The sequence below is a fragment of the Rhinoraja longicauda genome, chromosome 10 (genome assembly GCF_053455715.1).
Source record: "Rhinoraja longicauda isolate Sanriku21f chromosome 10, sRhiLon1.1, whole genome shotgun sequence".
NCBI lineage: Eukaryota > Metazoa > Chordata > Chondrichthyes > Rajiformes > Arhynchobatidae > Rhinoraja > Rhinoraja longicauda.
This window is the reverse complement of record NC_135962.1, coordinates 30,376,444-30,399,430: the sequence shown is the minus strand read 5'-3', so window position 1 is coordinate 30,399,430 and position 22,987 is coordinate 30,376,444. Positions and strand designations below refer to the sequence as shown.

The 22,987-nt window shown below is 40.6% G+C and overlaps 1 protein-coding gene and 1 pseudogene across 1 annotated transcript in view; one reads left to right on the top strand and one right to left on the bottom strand.

Annotated features, from left to right (window-relative positions):
• LOC144597711 (RNA-binding protein 8A pseudogene) overlaps window positions 1-8,312 on the top strand; it is a 29,720-nt pseudogene extending 21,408 nt beyond the window's left edge.
• The window catches only part of slc25a21 (solute carrier family 25 member 21), a 330,659-nt gene that overhangs the window by 240,343 nt on the left and 67,329 nt on the right, over window positions 1-22,987 (bottom strand). The window lies entirely within an intron of this gene.

Sequence of the window (22,987 nt, the reverse complement as noted above, 5' to 3'; positions counted from 1 at the left end):
AATGCTTCTCCATAACAGAGTCTAATGTGAACTCCTTTGGGCTAGTATTCTTCCATGATGGTGAGCTAACTAGGTAAACTGATTGAACAGGGAACTGCCATTAGTAAAGCAAGATACTTTGTCAGTGGACTGGGTTAAACAAACAATATCAGGCAGCACACAACAAATGTATATGTGTATTACTATGCCTCATTAAAATCCAATACACAACATAAATGGTTCCACATACATTTCAAAACACATATGCTGAGATAAATAATAATTCACAAATTGCAAATACAGCTAAATGAAAGGCTTTTTCTTTTCCAAAAATTACAAACTTAAACAAGTTAATAAAATTAATTCCTCAATTCCAAAATATGCAGCTTTCCCAGGCTCTCAAAGCAACACCTACACCTATCAGCCCCTCATGCATCTCTTAGACTCCCACCCAATTCTCTTTTACACCCCCCAACTTTCTCTCACTTCCCCCAAATTTCTCTCTCACTCCTCACCCAAACTCTCTCTCACTCCCCTTCCCCCCAACTCTCTCTCACTCCCCTCCCCAACTCTCTCTCACTCCCCCACCCACCACCCCTCCCCCCCCCCCCCCCAACTCTCTCTCTCACCACCACTCACACACAAGCACGGGTTTGGTGGTCATATTTAAATGCGCCAAAGTACTCTTTTTCATGGACTTTCTCGTTTCCAGATTACTCAATTACTGGTGTATATTTATCAATTAGGAACTTCCTTGTAGTTATTCAAAATACATGCCCTGGTGTATTGTGCACTGACTAACAGAATTCAGTAAGTATGCCTCCAATTCAGTAGCTTCAAGTAATCTTATGATTAACTACGCACAAGTAAATCAAAAGGCATTGAAATAATTTTGTGCCTTACAAATTACATCAACTATTAATGTCCTGTAACAAGTAATATAAAGCAAGTTAATGCAATCTTTTTGAAATATTAAGGACTAAACAATGGCACGTATGATTCCATCAAGCAAATTATACCTTAGAATCCAGTGAAGAAAGAGAGAGGTGGAGAGAGAGGGAGAGAGTGGGAGGGGGAGAAAGAGAGAGTGGGGGGAGGGAGAGAGAGTGGGAGGGGGAGAGAGAGAGAGAGAGAGAGAGAGAGAGAGAGAGAGAGAGAGAGAGAGAGAGAGAGAGAGAGAGAGAGAGAGAGAGAGAGAGAGAGAGAGAGAGAGAGAGAGAGAGAGAGAGAGAGAGAGAGAGAGAGAGAGAGAGAGAGGGAGAGGGAGAGGGAGAGAGGGAGAGAGGGAGAGAGGGAGAGAGGGAGAGAGGGAGAGAGGGAGGGAGAGGGAGAGAAATAAGTGCAGACAGAGATAGAGAAAAGGGCTTTTTCTTTCTTTGGTTTGGACTTGTAGTTTTTGTGGTAGGATTTCAAAGTGTCATTTTTACGCAGCCAGGCATGTCTTTCGCAAATCTGCAACACTCGTCAGGTTCACTGTCCGGGAAAAGTGATAGAGAAAGGATTCTGGCTGGAACCTGCTCTGTGTACATCTGGCAAGTTTTCTTTGGGGTTGCTGCAGGATGTTTGAGGCATGCAAAAACATCACTGCCAACAACAGCAACCAGAAATATAGTAGTTTTAGTGTGGGAAAACGTATTGCACTGACAAATACCCATGGCTACTGTTCCATCCTCATAACATATGTTAACAAAGCCTGGTTTCAACATGCTAAATATATAACGCTGTTAGCTTAATATTACAAAGGAATGTGATAGCGCCATTAATAACAGAGATAAATCTTTAGAAGAATATAAGAGTGAAAATAATAAAATAAATGCTAGTTTAAAAATGTCTAAAAGATGCACAAGACCAAAAATTAAATTATAAAATTTTACGAAAAAATGAATGGCAACTTCCACGAATGTCATCATTGGAGAACTACACAATTTAAAATAACCATTAAGGTTACCTATAGAAAAGCTTGATTGAAAAACTTTCCACAAAAGTTTCTTCCAGTTGCAATTCCATAAATCCACTGAAGTCCACATCAAAGAAGAAAAAAATATTCTTAATAGCATTGAGTATATGCTAAGGTTTTGCCTAGTTTATAGTCCTTCAAAGATGCAACTAGATAAGAGCAAGATTATGAGAGCACGAGAGAAAGCCCTGTTGCCCTCTCAGTCTATCTGTCTCTCCCTCCCTGTCTCTTTCTCTCTCTCTATCTCCCTCTCTGTCAATGTCACTTTCTCTGTCTCCCTGCCAGTGTCAGTCTCTCACTCTGTTTCTTTTTCTCTGCCCCCCTCCTCTCTCTCTCTCCTTGTGCCCCTCCATCTCTCTCTGCCCCTCTGTCTCTCTGCCTCTCTCTGTTAGTTCTGTCTGTCTGCCTGTCTGTCTATTCTGCCTGCCTATCTGTTCTGCCTGCCTGTCAGTTCTGCTGAAGATAGACATGAAAAGCTGGAGTAACTCAGCGGGACAGGCAGCTCTGGAGAGAAGGAATGGGGTGACTTTTCGGGTCGAGAGCCTTCTTCAGACTGGTTAGGGCCTGTTTGTTTGTTCTGTCTGTCTATTCTGACTGTCTGTCCTGTCCCTCTCGCTCTGTGTCTGAGACAGAGAATGGGAGACAGAGAACGAGAGACAGAGAATGAGCAAACAAGCGACAAATACCAAGTTTATGGTTGATAGAAAGGAACTGCAGATGCTGATTTATACCAAAGATAGATACAAAACGCTGGAATAACTCAGCTAGTCAGGCAGCATCTCTGGAGGAAATGGATTGGTGATGTTTTGGGTCAAGACCGTTCTTAAGACTGATTGTAGTAGGGAGAGCATGGAAAAAAAAACTGGAAACGAAAAGAGACAGTACAAATCAAGGCTGGGATTAGATGACCTCAGGTGAAGAGGTACCCTGATAGGCAAATTGTTGGATAGAAACAGGTGTGCTCCCTCTCCCCCCAGACACAACAAGGACAGAGTTCCCCAGGTCCTCACATTTCACCCCACCTGCCTCCACATCACATCATCCTCTGACATTTCTGTCACCTCCAACATGATCCTACCAGCTTTTCTACCTTCTGCAGAGACCATTTCCTCCACAACTCTGATGGATAATATATATATATACATGGATTTAAATGGACAAGTGATGATTAGTGACAGTCAGCACAGTTTTGTACTTGGGAAATCGTGTCTCAAATCTGATTGTTTTTTGAAGATGTGGCCAAAAACGCTGACGAGAGCAGAGCCGTAGACATTGTCTATATGGATTTCAGCGAGGCATTTGACAAGGTTCCACATGATAGGCTGCTCTGGAAAATTAGATCGCATGGGATCCACGGAGAAATAGCTAACTGGATAGAAAATTGACTTCATGGAAGGAAGCAAAGGGTGATGAAGAAAGCAGAAGGTTGTTTTTTGGACTGAAGGCCTGTGACTAGTGGTATGCCTCAGGGTTCGGTGCTGAATCCAATGCCGTTTGTCATCTATATCAATGACTTGGATGAGAACGTACAAGGCATGATTAGCAAGTTTGCAGATGCCACAAAAGAGGGTGGTATTGTAGAGAGTGAAGATGGTTGTCCCAAATCGGTTTGGCAGGTAGGCTGAGGAATGGTTGATGGAATTTAATATGGAAAGATACAAGGCATTTTGGGAAGTCTAACAAGAGCAGGACCTATACAGTGAATGGCATGGCTCTGCAGTGTGTTGTAGAGCAGAGGGATCTAGGAGTGCAGGTATATACTTCCTTGAAAGTGACAACACAGATAGATAGGCTGGTCAAAAAGGCCTTTGACACTTTGGCCTTCATCAGTCAGAGTATTGAGTATAGAAGTCGGAAGGTCATGTCACAGTTGTATAAGACATTGATGAGAGTATTAGAGTACACTTAGAGTATTAGATACACTTAGAGTATTGCGTTCAGATTTGGTCACCATGTAACAGGAAAGATGTTGTCAAGCCAGAAAGGGTGCAGAGAAGATTTATGAGGATGTCGCCAAGATTCGAGGACCTGAGCTATAGAGAGAAATTGAGCAGGCTAGGACATTATTCCTAATGAAGTGGGATGAAGTGGGTAAGTGGGGGGGTACGACTGGAAGGGGGGGAGAGTGGGGGAGGGGAGGGTGCTAGACCAATGCAGGAGAGCTTTGGGCCCAACGGGTCCACCCAGTTCTAGTCTGTTTTATATGTCTCTATATCACCGTCTATCTCTCGTTTCCCTTTCCCCTGACTCTCAGTCTGAAGAAAGATCTCAACCTGAAACGTCACCTATTAGTTTTCTCCACAAATGCTGTCTCACCGGCTGAGTTACTCCAGTTTTTGTGTCTATCTTCGGTTGAAACCCGTATCTGCAGTTCCTTCCTACACATTTCATCCGGACTACCTAACACCTATGGCTTCAAATGGGTGGTATATTGCAGAACTGCAAGCTCTAGAAATAGTACACTTGAGAAAGGTAAAATCATACTTTTTTATCAAGAAAACAACAATAATTTCATCTTTTCTATCTATTGCACATGCTCAACAACTGTCAACCCATTAATTTCACAATTTCTGTCAATTCACACAAAGAACTGAGGCATCTTAAATCTCTCAAGGACTGTGTCACAAAAAGTTAAATTATTACAAATAGTTAATGGAAGAGTTGCTTTATTTTCCCAGTCTTCTTTAATATTATAGTGGATTAAAAAAAGAATTAGTCTAAGTTTCAAAATAAGTGGTCACTTATATACAAATGTTAAATAATCATGTAAAAAAATCACATTATGGAGGATAATACATTGTCATGCTACAGGACCTAATTTACTCCATCCACAGTTATAGGTGTTCCCTTTAGCACTGTTGGACAACATGGTGTTTGACCTTTGACAACAGCACTGTTATTTCCCACAAGCCAGAGCCTAGACAATAGTTTGCTTTATGCCTTTAGCTTAGGCTACTATGTTTCTTCAGGAAGACCTCAAGCAGAAAAGCCAACATCCCTGACAAGCACGAGAGAAGGCTCCAAGGATCTAACCAGTAAATGTTGGAAAACAAATGGCAAAGCTTACAAAATGACATCTGGAATCCTAATGGGCCACCAATGATTCTCAATCCAAGGAGGAATTAATACTGTTTTTTCACCATCCCTTGTGCTAACTTCTCTGTTTATAGACAGTAATAAATGATTTTCAAAAACATATTTAGGTCATGATGTCATATACCACCAGCATGTAGTGTTGTTTTATTGCACTTGTAGTCAAAATATGCCCCTATACCCATATGCAAGGAAAGCTGGCTCTTTCAATACTGCTGGATTCACTTTTGTTGGACAAATACTTCTGGATTTTAAAAGGGAAATCGTTTTTTTATGGCCAGTGATCCCTCGCAGCAGTAAAATTCACACCAGTATCTTCTACATATTATTATTATTACCCAATGTTGTAAGAAACCAAGAAGATAAAGTTGCTAAAAAGCAACAGAAGGAAAAAATGGGTGGAATGCCTGTAAACATATTAACAGATTATTTCTTGACATTAGATCCATGGTGAGCTTTGCTGGTTAATTGCAAAAAGTAATCGATTAATATTAATGAGAGTTTGTGAAGAAGTTTTATTTTGGTTTAACAGTAAACCCACACACAATCAATGGCCTCTCAGGGAACCTCAGAACAAAGGACAGCTAGCCATTAGTATCTTCATGGATGCGAAGTTGGTATTCCAAATATGCAGCAGGTCACTCAGAACCTGTTTTAAACTCTGTTTCCTTTACTATTGAAATCAATGGACCTACTATCAGGTGGGATATTTAAAAAACACTGTTTAATTGATGCTTACCGTCCATTACTACTGAAAATAAATTCTAATGTCTGCAATGACATTCACCAGTCTGAAAAATGTTGTTAAAATGTGTTAACCTCAGTTAAAATGTTAAAGTCAGTAACCTCAAATACTAGAGGAAAATTGAAGTAGACTGATTGTGCATTCACTACTCAGAATCCCAATATCTGTTCTTGTGTTAGACTTAGAATGAGCAAATTTAAGAAAGCAATTTGTACTTTTAATTGAGTTGATTTTAAGTATCTGCACAAGTGATAAAACAATTTGTGCAAATAGATGTTACAATCAAGATCAGGATGCTCTGTTTAACATTGGATTTGAGGAATAGACAACACAGCAGGACCAATAATGATGGAGGCCTGTAATTTCTAAGCACCCAAGCAAATGCAGTTATGTGAACATGAACAAATCAAACTAATGCTTCTTAATCTTCATAGGGAGATGACTCTAAACAACCTCAAAATTTACTGAAAAAAATAATTGATTTATACAACTTTTGTGGCATATTGGTGAAGTTACTTCAAATGGACTGTTAACCCATCCATGTCAAATGGATATTTAAGTTCAAGCATCAAATAAAATCCAGAATCAAGAGCTACTTTCAGAAATGGTGAATATTGTAATATTCTGAAAATCTTCTTGGAGAGGAAGTTTAGCATCTGGTTCTATGTGCTAGTTAGAAGTTAACTCTTCTAAGTTAAATAAGTTAACTCCTAAGCTAACTTAAGTTAACTCTTAACTGCTGTCTGAAATGACCGTGGAAGCAGTTTGGAAAGGTAGCAAATGATGGTGTCTTATCTTGTGATTGAATTGTTAAAAATCTGCACTTCTAAGCTTGTAGGAGTTAAGTCACCACAAGACCATCATGTCTTACACCAGAAAGCAAAAAAATTGATCGGAATTAAGAGTTTCAAATATATAACGCAATGAAGATCATATGCATATTGGCATTTATGTGCCCACGAATCAATTTATTTATTCCATCAATGTACATAAGCAGAAGATAATAGACATCAATTTGCAAAGTGTAAATTGGAACATACTTTTACTGCGACGTCTGGCCAGGATATATTGCCATAAACACATGAGCCCAGCAGGAAACAGTTGCAGACATTTGGGAAGGCCTTCCATTACCTTGAAAGGTAAAGATTGCAAAATATACTAAACTGGACATCATTATCCTTTGTACATTTTGGTGATGTCTTTGCCTCCTATGTGCTCTACCCCCATACATTCCCAGTGTGATCGATTCGCTGGCTGCTTACTTGGGATGTTTATTGCCTCTTATCTTTATTTAATTCTGATGGATGTGTCCATTGCACTCAAACCCTTTGTTGACATCAGGGCCGGATTAAGCAAGTGCGTGGCCTGCAGCTAGGGTTGCCAACTTCCTCATTCCCAAATGTGGGACAAGGTGATGTCACCACCCCGCGCCCCACATGACCTCATCCAACCAGCAGTCACGTGCTTCCGCTCCACCAATGGCGACTGCCCGAGTTGGGCGGCGGGTTGCTACGCAACCTCCGTTAGGCAGCGCCCGGGCCAACACTGTCCGGAGGTAGGGTTGCACACTGTCAGTCGGGACAACCGTATTAGCCGGGACATCCCGTATTTTGGGCTCAATTGGCTTGTCCCATACGGGACCGTCCTTGTCCCGTATTAGGTCCGGAAGGACGCTATAGGCCCGGACGCTCTAGGCCCAGACAGTGTAGGTAGGAAAAAACTGCAGATGCTGGTTAAAATCTGTGTCTACCTTCCGGAGGTTGAAACAGTGTAGGTCCGGGCACCGCCTGGCAGAGGTTGCATAGCAACCCGCCTCCCGGCCTGGGCAGCCGCCATGGTGGAGCGGGAGCACGTGGCTGCTGGCTGGGTGAGGTCACTTGGGGCGCGGGACGGTAACGTCACCTTTTCCCATATTTAGGAGTGCAATAGTTGGCACCCCTACTGGAGGTAGACACAAATGTTGGAGTAACTCAGCGGGTCAGGCAGCATGACCCTTCGGAAGGGTCTCAACCCGAAATGTCATCCATCTTCTGCTGGACCTCCATGAGGCAGGCGGGGAGGACTTCGCCATGGATGACGAGGGCAACGAAAGTATCCACAAACTGAAGGCGAAGAAAAAGGAGCGAGGATTTGGCTCCGAGGAAGGCGCTCGATCCAGGCTGCGAGAAGACTACGACTCCGTGGAGCAAGATGGCGACGGGCCAAGCTCTCAACGCACGGTGGAGGAGTGGATCCTGTTTGTGACCGGGATTCACGAGGAATCCACCGAGGAGGACATCCATGACGTTTGCCAAGTACGGTGAAATCAAGAACCTGTACCTCAACCTGGACTGGCGCACCGGCTACCTCAAGGTCAACGCTCTGGTGGAGTACGAGACCTACAAAAAGGCGCAGGCGGCCATGGAGGGTTTGAACGGGTCAGAGCTGGCTGGGCAGCCCATCAGCATGGACTGGGGCTTCATTAGGAGGCCCCTTAGGAGCAAGAGGCAGAGTGGCCACAGGAGAAGCCGGAGCTGGCCGGACAGGAAGCTTCACTGAGCCGGGACGGAGTGCGGAGCAACTGGTGGGACGGAGCGGCCCATACAGCGCTGGGGAGCGAGATGCGCCCACAGATCGCCCTGCCCAAACTGAGCCGTGCATTACAGGGGCCGTTTAATCTCAGTCGGGGCTGTCGTGGGGCTGGGGAGAGGGTGGGGAGGGAAGGGTAAGGTTGGCTTGTGCAAAACAACACTCAGAAATAAAGTATTTTAGTTTTTTTTTAATCTTCAGTCTGATGAAGCATTTAGTGTGGGGCCCTCGAAAATGCAGGGCCCGTAGCATATGCTACTAGGTTAATCCGGCACTGGTTGGCATAGGGAAAGATAAAGGCGGAACCAGGCAGCTCTGTAAGGTGCTTCATGATGACATTCAGGGCATCACCAAAACAACCTTCTACTCCCTGGCTCAATGTGATAGGGTGAAATGGATCTTGGATCTCATCTACAAGGAGACCATCGGGATGTTGGAAGTTTTCCTGGAGAGTATGATCAGTGATGTTGTCAACCGCACCACACACGACAGTTATTGCCATAGTTGTGGAGTATACATTGAAAAAAGAACTATTCTCTCAATGATTTTCATTGATTCAGTGGTGGATAAACTTCACACTTCCTACCAATCTTCAGTCTTTATGGGTTGTAACTCTGCTATGTATGCGTCACAGGGCAGCATCTCAGCATGAACAAACACTAGGTACAAAACAGCTTGCTTCCAATTATCTTTGAACACATACGTTCAACAGTTTCTAAGGCAGCAACTGCATCAAGAATGAGAGATATCATCATGGCGGCACAGTTGTTGCCTTACAGCACCAGAGACCCAGGATCGATCCTGACTATGGGTGCTGTCTATACGGAGTTTGTATGTTCTCACCGTGACCTGCGTGGGTTTTCTCTGGAAGCGCCGGTCTTCTCCCACACTCCATTAACATACATGTTTGTAAGCTAATTGGCTTGGCAAAATTGTAAAATGCCCATAGTGTGTGTAGGGTAGTGCATTGTGCAGGGATCGCTGGTTGGCGCAGACCAGGTGGTCAGAAGGGCTACATCTCGAAACTAAACCCTTCTTCCCTCCACTTCCCTCCCTACCGCCACCCCCCCCCCCCCCACCCCCTCCTCTAGCGGTACCAATCCACCTATATTCCTTCCTCTGGCTTCACATTTAATGCCTCTTCTATCCTTATGTCACACTTTTTGACCTCTCTTCTCTGGTCTTTGCCCAACCATCCGCCAATCAAAACAAATCTGTGACCTATATCCACCTATCACTTTCCAGGCAATGTCCAGCCCTCACCTCTCTTCAGCTCTCCCCCCCCTACAATCAGTTTGAAGAAGGGTCCCAATCTGAAACGTCACCTAACCATGTTCTCCAGAAGTGCTTCTTATTTCACTTTTGTTTAGCCTTTCTCTCATCTGAAACAGCATTCAGCATGTCTCAACGTGCACCCTTCTTTGTGCACTTGGACGTTTTCCTCCACCACTAAATGCAACATCCAGGATGGAATTCATGGGAACAGGTTGCTCACCTGTTGCTCAGCTTAAATGAGAGTTTGCCAACAACACTGACCATTATATCTGCATGCCTCATAGAATGAGTCAGACTCTTTAACATTGTTGCAGGTATGTTTGCCCAACAGATTTTCAATGGCATATGCAAAACCACATTTTCATGTCAGATTTTACAAGAATGTCGATCACAGTACTATGACCTGATTAGCAGCTTGTTAACTAATAGAAACAGATATATTTCTACTTTGCAAAAGTGGAATTTTAAGTCTATAAATAAACATAAATGAAAAATTCCCTATCTAATAGTAAGCATCAGTAATCCCCGATCCCCTTGGCAGGTTTAAATAGAAAACATTATACCCAATCTGTAGGATACAGGTTACCAAACACCATGCACAGAAACTGCAAAACAATTCTTCGTGTACTAGTAAATTGCTTCATACTTGCTAAATGAAGTTAGTGTAAAAAGAGTTATATTTGCATTGTTGTATTAGTTGCACCTGCATTATTGCCCACATTGCAAGGGCAGACACAAGTCACTAAATTAATTGTCATAATATCTAGCTTGAAATAAAAACAAAGTACAGTCAACTATGCTGTGCAGCATAGGAAAAAAAACTGCAGATGCTGATTTAAATCGAAGGTAGACACAAAATGCTGGAGTAACTCAGCAGGTCAGGCAGCATCTCTGGAGAGAAGGAATGGGTAACGTTTCGGGTCGAGACGTTTTGGGTCTGAAGAAGGGTCTCGACCCGGAACGTCATCCATTCCTTCTCTCCAGAGATGCTACCTGACCCGCTGAGTTACTCCAGCATTTTGTGTCTAAGCTGTGCAGTGTATTCTACATATTGAATAAAGAACATTCAAGTTCCCTGAAAGGCATTTTAGACGCAATCAGCAACTGTAATTTATCACCACGTACATAAAATAGCTAGATCACACAATTTCAACTTAACACAATCTTACAGCAAGCCCAAACTAATTAACATGTGTGCAAAAAAGCACATAATCCTAAATTTGTTTCCTTGATTGACTGGGCAATATATACAAATGGATACTATTACCAAGTCATACCCAGAGAACTATCACAACGTACCCATTTGATTGCATCCGTTTTTTTTCTGGTAAAGATGGTGTAAGGTTAGACAAATGTTAAACATCAAACTTTCTTTCCTTGTAGTAATCACCAAGAATCGGTACTTTATTTCATAGATTTGTTTATTGGAATGTACTGCACAGTACAATATTTATAAGAACAAAGCAAACTAAAACATGTAGCCAAGCTTCAAATAAATTATGTTTGAATGTACTTCAGCTTCAGAATTTACTAGAAAATTAACAGTCCACAAAAGCTGAATGAATGAATGACTACGTTTATTGGCCAAGTATGTGCATATACAAGGAATGTGCCTTGGTGTTCCACTCACAAATGACAACACAAATATACAGTTAACAATTAAGAATAAAGCATAAACACATCAAAACAATAAGGATACAACATTATGGTCTAAACATATGCTCTCATCAGAATTCACATTGCAAACAATATTCACTCTACTGACGGAGAATATATTTCTATTTCAAATGTATTGGAAAAAAGTTACTGAGTAAGCTTCAGTATGTAGGCACAACAGTAAAATATGGCTTTTTTTTCAACATTAGTAAGTGAGGCAAGATGAAGGCATAATTTTGCGACAAAATTTATATATTTTATAACATTTTAACTCCCAAGCCCACATGCAATTCCTCACTGCTGACTTTCCACCAGTTGCAGCTGATGTTAGTGGGTAGTGATTGAAAATTGCATAGTCCCGATACCATCCACTCATCCTCACATCAGCAGTAAAACAGGTTTCTGTTTGGGCCCCTTGTGGCACAGATCCTCCACCCCGTATTGTTAACTTGCAACACATATGTTGAGTTAGAATGCCCAGAAGTAACCTGGTCATTTTTCACTGGCAGAGTCACAACTCTTCAGCAAAGTTAAAATATAACTTTTTTTTTAATGAACTAAACTGATTGAACATGTCCACTGTTTTATTAACTGTGTGGTTTGGTGATGAAGTAGAACAAATCTGGAACAAATACGCATAATACTGTTGCCAAAATAGTTATCAAAGCAAGTTCTCCATATGGAGAGTTTACAGATTTAACATTTTATTCCCAATATGATTTCCAATGCATTCAGCAATTACCCAGTATCTGCAAGGCATTCTACTGTGAATTGGTTTTCTAATTTAAAGTTTGCAAAAATATGCTATTTTTAACATTTAACCCTGAATTCTATATTTATTTTGCCCCCCAATATATATGCACTCTTCAAAAGTGTTAATACATCAAAGAAAAACATGTGAACCGGAATCCCAATCAACAAATAAATATTTTTAAACCGTTTCTTTCCGCCAAAATTTGCATTCTCAAATTTTGTCCCTTGCAGATTTTATTCAATAATGTACAAATTATTGCTAACTACTTGATCAGATATTTTATTGGATGAAAAGATAGCTACAGTGAAGCAGGCCTGTCTATGGAGTATTAAGGTGCATTTCCTTTACTGACAATGATTTAACTGCAGGATATTACTATTTGTCAAATCCACATGTGAGGCACCAGAGGATATATGCACCAAGCAATTTAATTGAGCAAAAATAAATTAGTGTAGTCACAGTGGAATCTTGCACTCAGAGAATTTGGGCAGAAAGGAAACCTGTTGAAGTAATATATATTAATGTCATTAGCATTTTTGTTGAGCCAAGGCAATGACTTCCAGTCTGGGTAATGCACCTGAAAAAACATTAACTCTATCTTAAAGTGAAATTAACAAAACAACATCTGCAACAAGTTATATTTTAATCCCTTTGAAAGGCAAAGATATTTAACATACAGAAAAGATAGAGAATAATTTTAGAGTATCCCAAAGTTAGGTACAAAATTGAATGTGTTGTAGTTAGCACAAGTCAAGGGGCTTACTTACAAAGTGAACGGAAGTGAAAGATGCAAGATACAAAATAAGTGAAAATCTACACTACCTATAAAATAAAAATGGAAGCTAACTTCTACTATCACTGAAAAATTGAAGCCCTGGTTCCATGTAGATATCTGCAATAATGTTTAAAGCATTTCTTCATTATTCATATGAATTAAATTACATTTATCAAAGCAGGAGCTTATTATTGGTAAATAATCATTGCATTTCTCACAATCCAGAACATTGTAAAATCATGCAATTGCAAAACATTTAACATAAACACATAGAGTCATACAGCTTGGAAATAAGCCGATCAGCATAACTTGCCAACATCGACCAAAATGTTCCATCTACACTAGTCCCACTTGCTTGCATTTGGCCCATTTCCCCCTCAACCTATTTTATCCATGTACTTGTCTAAATGTTTCTTAAACATTGCAATGGTACCTGCCTCAACTACCTCCTCTGGCAGCTCATTCCATATATCCACTACTGTTTGTTACCAGAAATGTTACCACTCAGGTTCTTATTAAATTATTTCCACCTCATCTGAAACCTATGTCCTCTGGTTCTTGGTTCCCCTACTCTGGGCAAGAGACTGTGCGTTTACCCAATCCATTCCTCTCACGATTTTGTACACTTCTATAAGATCACCCTTCATCCTCCTGCGCTCCAAGGAATACAGTCCCAGCCTACTGAACATCTCCCTACAGCTCAGGCCATTGAGTCCTGGCTACATCCTTGTAAATCTTCTCTGCACCCTTTCCAGCTTGACAGCATCTTTCCTATAACATAGTACCCAAAACTGAACACAATATAAATGTGGCCTCACCAACGTCTTAAATAACTGCAACACGACCCCCCAATGTCTATACTCAGCACTCTGACTGATGAAGGCCAAAGTGCCGAAAGCCTTTTTGACCATCCTATCTCCCATCAACACCACTTACGAGAACGATGTGCCTGCACTCCTAGATCCCTCTGCTCGACAACACTTCCCAGAGCCCTGCCATTCACTGTGTAGGTCCTGCCCATGTTGGACTTCCCAAAATGCAACACCTCACATTTCTCTGTATTAAATTCCATCAACCAAACCATCTACCAAACATTTTAGCTTTAAACTATTTTATTTTATACTAAAAGAACAGAGTAAAGAAATCAAGCCATGAGACCCTCCTCTCAGTGTAATCTGCTCTTAATTTCCTTCATTGTATATCCATGGCATTTCTCAGTGGACTTAATGGACACGGAAAAAAAAAAGATTATTGTCTCTCACTTATTCTGATATCTTTTCTGTTTTCTTGCTGGTTCAAAAATGCGGATGTTAGATACATAGTGATGAGCAAATTCATAATGTACAATAGAGATTAGACTAAACAGCTTATATCCCATTTACATTACCACATCACTATTGACAATGGCTTGCCAACATATGGAGAATAATGTTCCTGTTTTTTGAAGCTAAGAGTGACAAAGTGATCATTTGCTCACAAATTATCAGTGGTGAATATAACCCTCACTCATCCAAGCTTACACCAAGAATTCTTGAGAGACCAAAGGCATTTAGACTGACTTTATTCCCATACAATGCTGCCAAATACTTATTCCTGCATTGCTATGATGTTCAGTTTACAATTTCCCTCCTCGCACTCTTCCCATCAGTTTATTTTAAAGTTCCCGATCAGGTTTTCCTGTCTTCAGGGCCAACCTGCAGGTCATGTGATGTTTTCAAATACACAGGACATGATGTTAAAATCCAAAGTGCCACCTGGTAGTCAGTCAGGTTACTGCACGTCCCTCACATTCAAGTTCCCTTCATTGTCTGGGAAGCAATCAACACAACAGTATTACATTTTGGGCTTAACTGTTTATCTGTTATTCCAGCACCACAGGATTTTCTCTGCATGATACATTATTTAAGAGACATTAGCATCATTGGTAAAGGTATCGTAAAGTTATCCCCAATCACTTCAGCTGGCAGTAGTAAGCAGTTCCTTAAACAATAACCATTCTTAAGTTATTCCCAGAGTGCTATTAGCTGGTGACTTGCAGGTTTTTAAACTAGCAACAACAGGAAGTTAACTTAATATTTCCATGTCAATCTAGTGAACAACTTAAAGGGTATCCTATTGACTTTGTCATTCTTGATGGTGGGTACCACAGGTTTGGGGGATGCTATTAATAAAACCAAATTTGCAGGAAGGAACTGCAGTTGCTGGTTTAAACTGAAGATAGACACAAAAAGCTGGAGCAACTCAGCGGGACAAGCAACATCTTTGGAGAGAAGGAATGGGTGACGTTTTGGGTTGAGACCCTTCTTCAGACCAAATTGCATTTTTACATCTTGTCAATGTTACAGACTGTAACTGTGTTTCTCAATCGATGAAAATGGAGGGAAAGCTTCAAGGGCTTCAGTCAACCCAACAGAACTGCTGATTAAACAATACGATAAAGGTCTTAAACTGCTGTAAATACTGAACTAGTATTCTCTGTTTAAGTAATCTCATTTTCAAAAATGATCCCATCCACATCTCTGTGATGATGATAACATGTCTAGAATTAAACATGAACTTAACATGAAATCAGATTCCCCCCACCCCAGAGAAAATAATATCTACCTGTGTAAGAGCAGATGGTGACTTTTTAATTTAGTGGATGACAAAGGAAACAAACACAAGAGGCTTTATTCACTTCAGATCAGGTTGTGAATGTATTTTCAAATTAGATGATAAGTACCACATATGTGGGAAGATTAAAAGCCAACCACTGAATGAAAAAAAAAACAATTAACTGATAATGTCAATGCATGCGTTATATTATTTTAGGAACACTCATTTTGCTTTTGCAAATCTGGTACTGATATTCACACAAAACAGAAGATTTGTTTTATACATTGTACAGAAGTAATATACTGATGAATATTGAATTTCAATCAGCACAGACATTTTCAAATGTTATAGCAGCAAATTGCGGAAGCCGAGAAGACATTCCATATCCTTATCTCCACCTATAGGAACATTCCAAAAATACACATTCTGTTGCCTCATTTAATTTATCCGTCCTTAACCCTATATCACTGAAAAAAGGGATCAGTAAACATTTCTGACAGAAATAGTTTGCAAATGTAGCTCCTCCCTCAGTTTAGTTTATTGTCGTGTGTACCGAGGTACAGTGAAAACCTTTTCCTAATCTGACACCATTCAGATAATAATCTGCCTTCCTGTTCTTGCCACCAAAGTGGATGACCTCACATTTATCCACATTGTACTGCATCTGCCATGCATCTGCTCACTTACCAAACCACTCCAAGTCACTCTGCAGCCTCATAGCATCCTCCTCGCAGCTCACACTGCTACCCAGCTTTGTATCATTCGCAAACTTTGAGATGTCATATTTAATTCCCTCATCTAAATCGTTAATATATATTGTAAGTAACTAGGCTCAGCACCGAGCCTTGAGGCATCCAACTAGTCACTGCCTGCCATTCTGAAGAGGATCCGTTAATTCCTATTCTTTGCTTCCTGGCTGCCAACCAGTTCTCTATCCATGTCAATACCCTACCCCCAATACCATGTGCTCTAATTTTGCACACTAATCTCTGGTGTGGGACCATGTCAAAGGCTTTTTGAAAGTCCAGATACACCACATCCAGTGGCTCTCCCTTATCCATTCTACTTGTTACATCCTCAAAAAATTCCAGAAGATTAGTCAAGCCTGATTTCCCCTTCAAAAATCCATGCTGATTTTGATCGATCCTCTCACTGCTTTCCAAATGCGCTGCTATAACATCTTTAACATTCGACCCAAGCATCTTCCCCACTACCGATGTACGGCTAACTGGTCTATATTTCCCCACTTTCTCCCTCCCTCCTTTCTCAAAAAGTGGGGCTACATTGGCTACCCTCCAGTCCACAGGAACTGATCCAGAGTCGAGAGAACATTGGAAAATGTTCAGCAATGTATCCACGATTTGAGTACTCTGGGATGCAGACCATCAGGCCCTGGGAATTTATTTGCCTTCAGTCCCAACAGTTTACCTAACACCATTTCCTGACTAATGTAGATTCCCTTCAGTTCCTCCCTCCCACTAGATCCTCGGTCCCCGGTTTTTGAGGAGGGTGCAGAAAAGGTTTATGGGAATGCTACATGGATTACAATGCATTAGCAGTAAGAAGAGGTTGGATCAACTTGGATTGTTTTCTCTGGAGTGTCAGAAGCGAAGGGGAGACCTGATAGAATTATCTGCAATTATGAGAGGCATAGATAGGGTAGACAATCAGGGTGGAAGTTTCAAATACTAATGGGCACAGCTTTGAAGGTGAAAGGGGCAAAGGTCAATGGCAAGTACTTTACAAAGAGAGAGTTAGCTTTTTAGCCTTTAGAGATACAGTGCATTCATAAAGTATTCAGACCCCTTCACTTTTTCCACATTTTGTTACGTTACAGCCTTATTTTAAAATGGATTAAATTCTCTTTTTTTTAAATCAATCTACACACAATACCCCATAATAAAAAAGCGAAAACAGATGTTTAGAAATTTTTGCAAAGTAATTAAAAAGAAATAACTGAAATATCACATTTACATAAGTATTCAGACCCTTTACTCAGTACTTTGTTGAAGCACCTTTGGCAGCGATTACAGCCTCAAGTCTTCTTAGGTATGACGCTACAAGCTTGGCACACCTGTATTTGGGTCATTTCTTCCATTCTTCTCTGCAGACCCTCTCAAGCTCTGTCAGGTTGGATGGGGAGCATCGATGCCCAGCTATTTTCAGGTCCATCCAGAGATGTTGGATCGGGTTCAAGTCCGGGCTCTGGCTGGGCCACTCAAGGACATTCACAGACTTGCCACGAAGCCACTCCTGCATTGTCTTGGCTGTGTGCTTAGGGTCGTTGTCCTGTTGGAAGGTGAACCTCCGCCCCAGCCTGAGGTCCAGAACGTTCTGGAGCAGGTTTTCATCAAGGATCTCTCTGTACTTTGCTCCGTTTATCGTTCCTTTGATCCTGACTAGTCTCCTAGTTATGACAAACATCCCCCCAGCATGATGCTGCCACCACCATGCTTCACCGTAGGTATGGTATTGGCCAGGTGATGAGACATTCAGGCCAGAGTTCAATCTTGGTTTCATCAGACCAGAGAATCTTGTTTCTGAAAGTCCTTTAGGTGCCTTTTGGCAAACTCCAAGCGGGCTGTCATGTGCCTTTACTGAGGAGTGGCTTCCGTCTGGCCACTCTACCATAAAGGCCTGATTGGTGGGGTGCTGCAGATATAGTTGTCCTTCTGGAAGGTTCTCCCATCTTCACAGAGGAACTCTGGAGCTCTGTCAGAGTGACCTTCGGGTTCTTGGTAGCCTCCCTGAACAAGGCCCTTCTCCCCCGATTGCTCAGTTTGGCCGGGCGGCCAGCTCTCTGAAGAGTCCTGGTGGTTCCAAAGTTCTTCCATTTAAGAATGACGGAGGCCACTGTGCTCTTTGGAACCTGCAATGCTACAGATATTGTTTTATACCCTTCCCCAGATCTGTGTCTCGACACAATCCTGTCTCGGTGGTCTTCGAACATTTCCTTTGTCTTCATGGCTTGGTTTATGCTCTGACATGCACTGTCGACTGTGGGACAGGTGTGTGCCTTTCCAAACCATGTCCAATCAATTTAATTTACCACTGGTGGACTCCAATCAAGTTGTAGAAACATCTCAAGGATAATCAATGGAAACAGGATGAACCTAAGCTCAATTTTGAATGTCATAGCAAAGGGTCTGAATACTTATGTAAATGTGATATTTCAGTTATCTATATTTAATTACTTTGCAAAAATTTCTAAACACTGTTTTTGCTTTTGTATTATGGGGTATTGTGTGTAGATTGATGGTAAAAAAAAAAGAATTTAATCTATTTAAAAATAAGGCTGTAATGTAACAAAATGTGGAAAAAATGAAGGGGTCTGAATACTTTCTGAATGCACTGTACAGGCCCTTCAGCCCACTGAGTTTGCGCCCAGCAGTTTTCACCCCATACCCAACACTATCCTACACACTAGGGACAATTTACATTTTTACCAAACTCAATTAACCAACAAACCTGTACGTCTTTGGAGTTTGGAAAGAAAGCAGAGCATCCGGAGAAAACCCACGCAGTCACAGGGGGCACGTACAACGCCATACGGACAGATCCCTTAGTCAGAATCGAACCTGGGTCTCTCGTGTTGCATGGCTGCAACTCTACCGCTACACCACTGTGCCGCCCCTATTTCCCTCATGACTTTATATACTTTATATCTAAAATGTTTCGGATGTCTCGCATTGCCAGGGTTGGTAGAAGCACCTTCAATAGTGTTGTTGAAGAGGTCAAGAATCAAGAGTGTTTTATTGTCACATGTCCCAGATAGAACAATGAAATTCTTACTTGCAGCAGCACAACAGAGTATGTGAACATAGTACGCTGTAACAATTTAATAAACAAGAAAAAAAGTTGTGTATGTACGCATATACACACACACATATATATAGATATATATATACACACATTTATACACACACACACACACATATATATATATATATATATATATATATATATACATATATACACATACGTACACATAAAAAAACCAAACAAACAATAATGGTGAAAAAAGACAAAACCAATTCCCCACAAGTCTATGTAGTTCAGAGCTTATTTGGAGGTTGTAGTGTTTAATAGCCCGATGGCTGCAGGGAAGAAGCTGTTCCTGAACCTGGACGTTACAGCTATCAGGCTCCTATACCTTCTTCCCGATGGCAGGGGTATAATAAGTGTGTGACCAGGGTGGCGTGGGTCTCTGATGATGCTGGCTGCCTTTTTGAGGCAGTAACTCCTGTAAATGCTTTCAATGGTGGGGAAGGCAGAACCCGTGATGGACTGGGCAGTGTTCACCACTTTTTGCAGTCTTCTTCACCCCTGAGCATTCAGGTTGCCGAACCAGGCCGTGATGCAACCAGTCAATATGCTCTCTACTGTACACCTGTAGAAGTTCAAGAGAGTCCTTGCTTTTAAATTGTCACATGAATATACAGAGAATGGTGGGATATGGAATATGCAAGTAGAAGGTATTGGTTTAATTGGTATCATGTTCATCACAGACATTGTGGGCTGAAGGGTCCGTTCCTGTGCTTTGCTGTTCTATGATATTGTCTGGTAAATGTTAATGCTGTTGCACTATTATCACTGTATTTATTTTAAGAGCATGGGTGGAGAACAGATCTTCTGTAATTCAGCTTGGAAGTTGCCTAGTGGTGTATATCTGACACTCCTAATGCAGTAATAGATAATTAAACTGCTGAGAGAAATAGGAAGTTGAAAAAATGCCCCAAAATGTGAGTGCCGTTCACAATCATGTTCAACTGGAACTGCTGAGTAAACGATAATAATTACTGTTTAGTCGTTTAAAAAAATGAAACATTAAATAATTTCCTTTTATCGTCTATCACTTTTACTCCACATTTTTTATCCTATTTTTATGTGAGACTTGGAATCAAATAAAAAATTCTCAGTTCCCAAATTTGATTTTGTGTGTTTTTTTCAATTTGATTGGTTCACACAAATTCCAGACCCCAGGGAACCACACTTTTTTTGTTTCCTATAATGACAATTTCTGGTGTAGAGTCCTGCAGTAAGTTAGTGGGCAAACGTAACCATAATGAATGGTTAGCAAACTTCATTCCCCGTTAACCATAAAATCCACACCATTGCATATCATTCTAGTAGGCTTTTCATCATTTTCCACTCTCATACTTGCTAAAGATTTGACAGTGTAGAAGTTGATTAGCAAACACAAACCAAGGCTTACATCCTAATTAATTTCCAGAAGTCAAATCAAACATCCACTGCAGTTAAGGGAGAAATGTTCTCTTGAGTGCTTTTTAAACAGTCTTCAAGTAAAATTCAAAATATCTATGAGCATCACAGAACCAAACTTCTTTTATCGCAGAAGTATCTTGGGGAAATGGCACAATTGATTAGGTGTTGGTTGAAGTTGCATAAATAGAGTGTAGTTATTAATGAGAAGAAATCGAAATGGAGCTTTTGGTAATAAATGCCATCCCCTGGGATTATGTGCTGTGTTATTTACAGTTCATTATTTTTATGAATGATCAATAGTAGTATTGTTAAATGTGAAAATGATTTAAAAAATATGTGTGAGCATAACCAATAAAGAGAGGATTACCAGATTGGAAGCTGATTTTGATAACTCAAGTGAATGAGTTCTTAAATGGCAATTATCTGCTGTGGAAAAATACAGAATTTTGCACAAGACTGCATTCAAAAAGCATCTACTCAATGTCAAGGTGCATATTAAAAATAAAAGAGAAAGTATTAGACATAGGACTGACAAATTAGTCTTACTGAAGCTAAGAGGTAAGAGCTATAAAGAGGGAGAATTATTTTTGGAAGTATGTTTATGTAAAGCACGTAAAATTGTTAAAAAAATTGCTGCATATAAGTTGTGAAAAAAAGTTTTAATTTACCAGCTTTAGTCCTTGTGTCTAGTCCCTTGTATTGGGCATTCAACGATAGTCGACAACAAGTCAATTAAACCTAATTTTTTTTGTTACATGTTTCAGAAGTAAAAAAGTTAATTATAGAAAAATCAACTTTGGAAATGGAGAAGGATGTGAATTTAAAATATAAAGGATTACAAGAGCTTTGATAAGACATTTAAAACAATCGGTCTGTTGATAAAACGTACCAGTTCAAGGAAAGTGAAAACACAAGAGACTGCAGATAATTATACCTTTAGCGAAAAAGAGCAGTTGGAGCAATTTGTGAGAAACTAAGAACTATAGATGTTGGTTTCAACAAAGACACAAACTGCTGGAGTAACTCAGCAGGTCAGACGGCATCTCTGGAAAACATGGATAGGTGATGTTACAGGTCAGGCCGATCCGAGTTCAGAGGAACTTGGCAGGTTATGAAGTATCTGTGGAGAACTATGATACTGCCCACAATGCCTGTACCGAACATGATATCAAGATAAATTTATCTCAATCTGCCTGCATATGATCCACATCCCTCCATTCCCTGCATATTCATGTACCTATCTAAAATCCTCTTAAATGCTTCTTTGGTATCGAGAGAATTGCACAGTCAATGGTTCAGGGTTTTTTTTCACTTTACTCTGAAGCGACAAGAACAGCTTGTAATTTTTGGTCCAAAATGGCAAAGTAATTTGGGGAGTACAGTAAAAAGGACAGCATAGTGGTGCAGCAGTAGTGCTGCCGCCTTACAGGGCCAGAGACCCGAGTTCGATCCTGGCCAAGGGTGCTGTCTGTATGGAGTTTGTACGTTCTCCAAATTACATATTCAACTGAATTTCACATGAAGAGCATGGATGTAATTATCTGTAATCATACATGTTTTGTGCTACTATGTATTTCAAAAATGCTTCATTCCTTTGATATTATTTTAAATTACTTGAATATTTCTGCAAAAGGACATGAACACTATCTTATATACCTGGTCAAATAGTTTCTTCCAATTCTCCAAAGATGAAACCACACAAATGACACTGTTCTTAGCTCAAGCCACATGGATGTTTCTTGCAACTCTTAGTTCAAAGGATTTAGCAATATAATGATTCATTTTAAGCTCTGATCCCATTTTGCAGTACTACCTAGAGTGGTTCATTCAAATTAATGAATATTTATTATTTTGGTACATAGAAGATTTTAAGTTAGAGAAATCATATAGCGACATTTCCTTATCTCTTACCAGCTGTCCAGAAATTCAAGCAGACCTTGCACAACCAAAGCCTTCCAACAATGTTTGCAGGCGAATTTACAGAGAGTTCTGCTATAACACAAAGCAAATTTGATATAACTCGATGGATAACAGAGGGAATACTATCCTTTGCATGCAATGACTGCTTGAAGTCTGCGATTCATGGACAGCACCAGTTGCTAGGTAGCTTCTCTGGCGATGCTCTGCCAGGTCTGTATTGCAGCCATCTTTAGCTTATGCTTGTTTTGGGGGCTAGTACCTTTCAGTTTTCTTTTCTGCATATAAAAGGCATGCTTAATTGGGGTCAGATCGGGTGAGTGACTTGGCCACTCAAGAATTGACCATTTTTTTGGCTTTGAAAAACTCCTTTGTTGCTTTAGCAGTATGTTTGGGATCATTGTCATGCTGCAGAATGAACCGCCGGCCAATGGGGAGTTTTGAGGC